This window comes from Lycium barbarum, chromosome 9, assembly GCF_019175385.1.
Source record: "Lycium barbarum isolate Lr01 chromosome 9, ASM1917538v2, whole genome shotgun sequence".
Taxonomy (NCBI): Eukaryota; Viridiplantae; Streptophyta; class Magnoliopsida; order Solanales; family Solanaceae; genus Lycium; species Lycium barbarum.
Genome location: NC_083345.1, coordinates 9624730 through 9632992, shown reverse-complemented (window position 1 = coordinate 9632992; position 8263 = coordinate 9624730).

Sequence of the window (8263 nt, the reverse complement as noted above, 5' to 3'; positions counted from 1 at the left end):
TAATTAATAATAATAATAATAAAGATGATAGAAATTAATAAATAAAAAATAATAACGATAAATAACAATTATTGATAAAATAATGATAATAATTAATAATAAAATAACGATGATAATGATGATAAATAATTGATAACAAAAAATAACGCTGATAATAATGATTAGTAATTAATAATAATAATAATAATAATAATAATAATGGAAATAACAAGAATGATAATAATAAATGACAACTAGTAATAAATGATAATTTAAGAATAATAATAATAATAATAATAATAATAATAATAATAATAATAATAATAACAATAATAATAATAATGATAATAATAAACTGCAGAAGAATAAATAAAACGTGGGTGTTAATAAAAGACTAATAATTATAGTAAAACTTAAATGCATATTTTTTAATTTCTCGAAATACCAGAAGTATAAATAGGTATTTCGGAGGAGATGCGGGACAAAATTAGGTGTCAACAGTATATAGAATGTAAGGATTTACAAAGTGTTGCCTTGTAATTAATTTGACGAATCCGAACCCGAAAACGAGACGATGGCTAACCGTTTGAAATTTGTGATAAAGTAATGCTTATAATGTTAAAAAAAATAAAAGTTGTGATATTAATAGTAGTAGCAATAAAATATCGCGAAAAATAAAGTATTTAGCTCGTTAGTAAATTTAAAAACCCGGGTAAATTAAATAAAAGAGGGACAAAATTGGGTGTCAACAGTCTTCTTCTTCTGGGTTTTCTGATCGATGACAGAACTCTAACGTTGTATTTGAACGAAATCGACCTAAAACCCCGCCTAATTTTCAATCTTTGAACCCTAAAAAAAACCTAGTTGCTTCCTATAAATAGTGGCTTATGAGTCATTTAACGAGAGTTCTTTTTAGCCGCCGTGAATACCCTAAAAAAAAAGTCTGGTCAGCCGCCCAAAAATTCCCTTAAGAAATACTAATTTAGCAGTCCAATTCTTCTTGATACTAAGTCATCATTTTTTTTTCTTTTGCCTCTGGAAGTATTTCGAGTCCGAGTGTATGCGAGTTCAAATTTCGTAGTGTTCGAGTGCAGATCGAAGGCTTAAAACTCAGTTCGCTGCACTCGGAAAAGGTAAACAACTTTTCTGTAATTAGTTTAATTCCATTACTTAGTTGTTTAATAAGTATTTATGTGTTCAGTATGTCTGTTGTTCATTTGGTTTAATTTTAGTTCAGTAGGCTAGTAGCATTACGCATGTTCCTGCTTCAGTTAGTTTAGTTTCGTTTTAGTAGTTAAAATGTTTAGATATTCATGTTTTAATGTGGTTTAGTTTCCAGTTTGGTAGTTAGCAGAATCTATCTGTTTATGCCTTAATTCAATTAAGTTAATTTTAGTTTTATTAGCATGTTTGTGTCCGTATGTAGTTCATGTGAGTATACTGAATGTTCATGCCTCTGTATAATTGAACATTTATATAGTGTTGCATTTCTGTTCTCATTTAACCTTGTTGAGTATTTGAAAACCGTGAGATCTTGTTATAACCTTGCATGGTATTTGAAAGAGCTTGAATGAGTTTCATTTAATGAATCAGATAATGCTGGAAGTTTAGCTCAATTAACCTTCTTTTTAAATAACTGATTTTTTTCCAAGTATTCTGAATGTCATGTATGTCTGTGTAGAGCTTTATTTTGCCTATGTTCATCGACACTAGTATGTGTGCATATCTGATTTCAGCCTTTGTCTTTCCTTCTAATAAGAAATGTAGTCGTGGGGTTGAATATTCTGTTGGAAGTCCCTAAGTGAATGAAGAATTTGGTAATGGCTTGAACATGTTTCACTTAGGAATAAGAAGTGCCTTTGCCTCTTAGTAATTTGCATGCATGTGTCTAAAACTGTCCATTTAAGAGTATGTGTTTGTTCTCTTAGTTTTTGCATTTGTTCATCAGATCATGCCTATTCTGCGAGTTGTTAAGTATGTGTAGATTGGAAATGATCATGATCTTAATGTGTTGCTACTGTCAAGTCTCTCCAGATGCATGTTAAAGTGTTATCAATGTCTTATATCTACCTCCTCTATCCCTTGTAGCTTCTTGTGTGGAATCTGGATAGAATCTTATAACTCCCCCCCCCCCCCCCCCCCCCCTTTTCTTTCACCTTCGGTTAAGAGCATATTATCTGTATGCTGATTTAAGAAAACTGTTTGTGTGGAAATTGAGGGGTGATTTTGGTTTTGCTTGTGTACAAACTGGGTTCGTCTTCGCTAAGCTTTTGGTTAACACTGACCTTAATACCATGAAGCATGTTACTTAGTTTAGTGTACTTGTTTTAGTTCTCTATGTGTTGGCTACCTTGCATGATTATTTCTGATTCAAAGCTAAGTCTGCATGTGTTAATGGAGTGTGTTTGGTTTGCTGATGATCTATTTGAACCATGCCAAAATATCTGGGTATTCCTTCTGGTTATATTTGTAACTGTTCATTGTGCTTGCTTTGGTATGTTTTTTTTTCTTGGGTTTGAAATATATGAGATGCCCATGAATTTCCTTTCCTCTTTTTGCGTTTTTTGAATCTGTTCATGTTGGCTTATCTCTTCATATTCCCTATCTGATTTTTGTTTGTAGTATGATATACCTCGAAGTATACATAGTATATAAACCTTAGTATATACCAAGTGCATACAAGGGTCGTATATTAGTGTATACCTTTCAGGTATACCATATATACTTTGAATATTATGTGTATACCAACCATTGCATATGTCTGAACTCTACACACGTCTAAGTACAATAAACATCACACTGTTTGATTCTGCCTATGTTTTGAGTGTTTGGCCTGTTTATATGTCATAAGTGTATGGTGGCTGAATTGTGTATATATGTGTATATTGCTGGTATACCTTCATTAAAGGACGTTAATAGGGAGGTTAGACTGGTCATTATGGATCAAGCTTGAACCCTCCCCGGTGTTAGCCATGCCTGGGATTCATGAAATCCCTTGGAACTTGTGCAACATCGGGAAGAAGGGGGGCGAAAGTTTTCCAATATTAATCTTCTATACATCCTTATGAATGTGTATACATGAGATATACTTAAATATACACAGTATATACATAATCTACTGATCTGTTTTGAGCTTATATTTTACATGTTTAACCTTATTCATTGATTATATACTAATCCTTTTCCTTTCGTTTTATGCATGACCATCGCATACGAGTCCGAGGGACTCGTCTCCTCCCGCATTCGGTGTTGGGCTAAAGCCCAACATGACCTCTCTCGTGTCCAGCCCATCCGCAGCATATATATATTAAAAAAAAAGGAATTCCGGGCCAAAGCCCAATAGCAAAACAGATCGCAGCAGTTTTAAAAAATGGGCTGAGCCCATTCCCAACAGCGGACCGATCTCAGTGGCCTTAAAAAATGGGCTGAGCCCATTTAATTACATTTAATTTGTGTTATACGACTAACTCTTTATTTTGTTTTGTTTTCTTAGTTTAGTTGAATCCTAATGAATTAGTGGGGTTAGTTTTAGTGTAGTGGGTAGTTAATTTAAGGGAGAACTTATAATTAATTCCATAAGATTCATTTTCTTCTTTTTATGTTAAAATTATTTATAGTATCTATTAATATTTATTTTGTTAGAACAATTGATTTTCAATAGCATATTTGGAGTAAAAGGAATCATGTTTTACTATCTTAGAAATTTTAAAAACGTCACTAATATCGCAAATATGAGTTCAAGTATATTTTACAAACAATTTTCAAGAGTTACCCAATTGTGCATCTTTTTAGCCGAGTATAGTTAGATAATAAAAGGAGAAAGAAAACTCACATCTTGTCTTTATTCTTAAACTGCAAAAATCAATTAATATCTTGCCATTTAAGTTATTTCAAACATTTATAAAAAACGCTGCATAAACTCACATTTTCTTTTACTTATATGCAAATTATTATATTTTTTGCAAGTCTTATTTTAAATAGCATTATTATTTAAAGCTTTAGCAACATTTATAAGTCCTATTTCAAATAGCATTTAAAGTCTTCTTTTATGCAAATTATTATATTTTATATAAGTCTTATTTTAAATAGCATTATTACGTTTTCCTTAGCAACATTTACAAACCATCTTCTTAAAATTTAATTGCTATATTTGCATTCTTTAGCCTTAATTAACTAACCTAAGTTTGACCGGTAAACCGTAGTTAACGGATCCTAAAGGATGCCTAACCCCTTCCCTTTAGGATAATCAAGAACCCTTACCTAGAATCATAAGTTAAGCAGACCATTAACAGAGTTTTAGTTAGGCTTTACCTTAGTTAATAAATTAGGTGTCCTAATTCACCATTAAATTAATTAGGTGGCGACTCCTTAAAATAAATAAATAAATAAATAAATAGGGATCACCAATATGTTATACTCCTACTTTAACCCGTTTAAATGTGGTATAACAATGAACATGACATGAATGGATCCATCAAATAACCCGTGATGGGTAAACATGAAGGAATCGTCCTAACTGGGCGGAGCGATCCTTATCCTACGTTGGCATTCGTAGTTTCAGGTATTAAACCCTCTCGGTAATCTGTGCAACTCCCAAAACATGAACAAAAATATAGTTGGCTTAGAAGCCCATGGATTTCATAAACATGACTCGGAGACATGATTTGTAAGTATAATATAACATGAATATAGTTTTCATAATACATGAGAAATCATGCAGGATTCATGAAGTAATTCTATAGTAGTTCATAAATACTTGCATTGCATGCTTGAAACTCATGGAATCGATATTATGAGCATTCATGGATTACGTGCAGGTATATGGCATTCGAAATGATATATCATGAACACAAACAAAGAGATTATAACTTAACTATAACAAGGTTTGGTATTTTCATAAGCTAGGGCAATTATAGGAAATCATGGAAGAACCGTGGCGTGGGGAAGAACAATGATGTTTCCATACGTGAATAGAAACCCTACATACCTTAATCACTCCAAAACTTGCAACAACGTTTGTATCTTGAAGAAGAAACCCAAAAGCTTGAAACTTGAGATGGGTTTTCTTGAAAACCCTAGATTAGAAACAAAGGATTTCTACTTAGAATCTATATATATAATAAAGCTAGACATAAAAAAGGTGATGTGACACCTCTCTATGACCTGCATTGCAATTTATCTTTTTTGTCAATTTTTTGAGCTTTTTTGTTATTGTTTTGTCAAATTCTCTTTTTCCCGGATTTTTTTTTTCTTTTCATAAGTACTCCGTACCATTTATCTGCTACATTAAGAAGAAACTTAAATGTCACTTTAAATTATTATGCGTTATGACTTATCTTTGCATCTTCCACTGCCGGTTACATTTACTTTCCAAACTAAGGAAGGTGTCTTTTAAAAGCTCCTCCGTATTAGAGAAGTCCAATTGCCTAGATATTTTCCAACTACAAATACTTAAAATAAGTATAGTATTTGCTATTACTTTTTTCTTTTTCCTGTTTTCATTGATTTTAGTTGGAAATATTATGCTTTTGATCTTTGTTTGAGGCTTCCTGTTAGTTTTTGTGTGTGTGTTCTTTAATTTGTTTATGCTTTCTCATATTTTATTGACTTTAGTTGTGTTGTTTTTTGCAGGTTAGTGGTAATTGTTGCATCGATCATTATCTTTTGTTGTGAGGAGTAACTTGCTTCTCTTTTTCCCTCCATTTTTGTTTTTCTTTTTCCTTTTTCATGTAGTAAAGTTTCTATACCTATGAAAAAAAATCAATGAATGATTCCTTGCTGTAAATTCTGGTCAATTTGTTATAGTTTGTGAAGAAAAAAATATACCTCTTTTTCTTTTGTTATTAAAGCAAGTGGAAAATCTATATTAACTATGCATTCATTGACCTATTACAGCCCTTTTATATTCCTAATCAGTAGTGTAATTTTTATTTTTTGTGATAATGTAATTTAAATTTTTGAAGTGACTTATGAGTAACAACAACAAGGTGGAAAAAGAACCGGCGAATAAAATGGAACAAACGAATAGGAAAGAAAAGGAAAATAAGATTGGGGATTGGGGAAGAGAGAAAAAGTAGAAGTAAAAAAGAACAAAAGTATTTAAAAAAATTCCATTTTATCTTCTTCTATTCTTTTTTACGAGTTACATTGATTCATCAATCCAACAGAATAATTTCCATTTTATCTTCTTCTATTCTTTTTATTTTCTCTACTTAATATTATAAAAATATCATTTAAATTTATCATCATACCGCGCGAAGGGCGGCCAAATACACTAGTTCATGTTATCTGTCAGAATTCACTTGGAATACTTAGGAGTGACTTACCTTGATGTAGGAGGATGAGGAACTTCGTGCTAGGGCTTGAGGAGAATGAAAAATATGGAACAAAAGACTAAAAACGTGAATTTATATTGTTCAGTCGGCAAGACTTTTACGGTCCGTAAATATTTTTACAGTCAGTAAAAGTGACCGTAAATCGGTTACAGTGGCTTGGTTTTCTCCTGCTACTTATACGGTACAAAAGACAGTCCGTAAAATATTTTACGATACAAAGTACAGTCCTTGAAACTTGTACGGACCGTAAATCGGTAACAGTGAGTTGGATATTCTGAGGTCCAATTACGTTACAATTACGACCCGTAAAACATTTTACGATCCGTAAAACCTGGCGTAAAACGTTGATCACTGAACTGAAACGGATTTTAATCCTAAAACTCCCTGTCTTGGTTTTCTAACTCATGGATCATGCATAAGGTTCAGTTTGAAGGTATGAGGTGTTACATCACTAGATATAGACTTTTATTCCAGATTATTGATTTAATACAAAGTGTTTGCTCGGATCTAGAAAATGATTCCAGATTTGGAGTTGGAGTTGGGTAAAGAAATATTTTCTTTTTACTGGAAAGAAAATAGGGTTTCTAGACTCTTCCAGCGCCAGTTCCTTGCTGTTCCCTCCGGCCCCGGTTCCTCGCCGGAGACAAGATTCATCAAACTTGGACTCATCATTCATAATCGCCTACTTGCTTGCCCGATAAATTGCTGAACAACATGAGATCTTTGAGTAACAAACATGAGATCTCATATCTGAGTGTATTCGTCATTTTTTTAGTGTATTTTTTTGTATTTGATCAGAGATTGGACTGGAATCCATGGCTTCTTCTCCTTCTTGTATAGCAGATCTGGGTGTATTTGAGTATATTCATCATTTTTTGAGTGTATTATTTTGTATTTGACCGGAATCCATGGCTTCTTCTCTTTCTTGTATCTCAGATCTAAGTGTATTTGAGTGTATTTCTTCATTTTTTTTAGTATAAATATAAGTTTAATGTATTTGGCTGATTTTATTTTTGGGCAAACTAGATGTATTTTTAGGCAAACTAGATGTATTTAACCGTATGTGTTGTTTGAATGATCTATATAAAGCCAAATACAGCCAAAACAAAAAGATACATCAATATATATATATATATATATATATATATATATATATATATATACAATAAAATACACAGCTCCGTCTTGTATTTAAATGCACTGGTATCAATCTTTTTTAATAGACATGTATTCAGAGAAATTAACATTTCATGTATTCCAATACAGTCAAATACACCTGACGTTAAAATAAGATTGGATACAACTGAACAGTGTATTCAAATACACTCAAATACAGTGAATTTTCCATAAACTAGCTATGAATTGTAAATTTATAAAAGATAGCTACTACTTGTTAACAACCCTTAAAAGATAGTTATTCCTGTAAGTTACAGTAGAGCTATCAAATGGCTTGTCCAGCCCAATCAAGCCCAGTCTTCACGAGCCATAAAATTTGATGAGTTGGGATTGGCCAACCCATTATTTGAAAGGGCCTTACAATAGCCTGCTAAACACAACTCTACGCAGACTGCGGGGTAGGACGGACCAATCTTTTAAAATTTTAGTAAATTAACTCAAATAGTAGCTTGCTAAAAAAAAAGGGGGGCAATTTGCACGATTGCCCTTAAAAAATGTTGGTCTTTAATTTTTGCCCTCGCCTATAAACCCTTGTGTTCCGGGTTCAAACTCCCACTCAGTCAAAATAAAAAAAATAAAAAAATTGCATGACAGAATTTGAATTCGCAAGGCAGAGTTCTATCTTATAAGGGAGAGCTTGCCTTAAGGTAGCAACTCTACCCTTAAGGCAGAGTTTGCAACTCTGTCTTGCGAATCCAACCTCTACTTTGCGATTTTTTATTTTTTTTGACTAAGCGGAGTTCAAATCTGAAACCTCAGGGTATTTTCGGTCA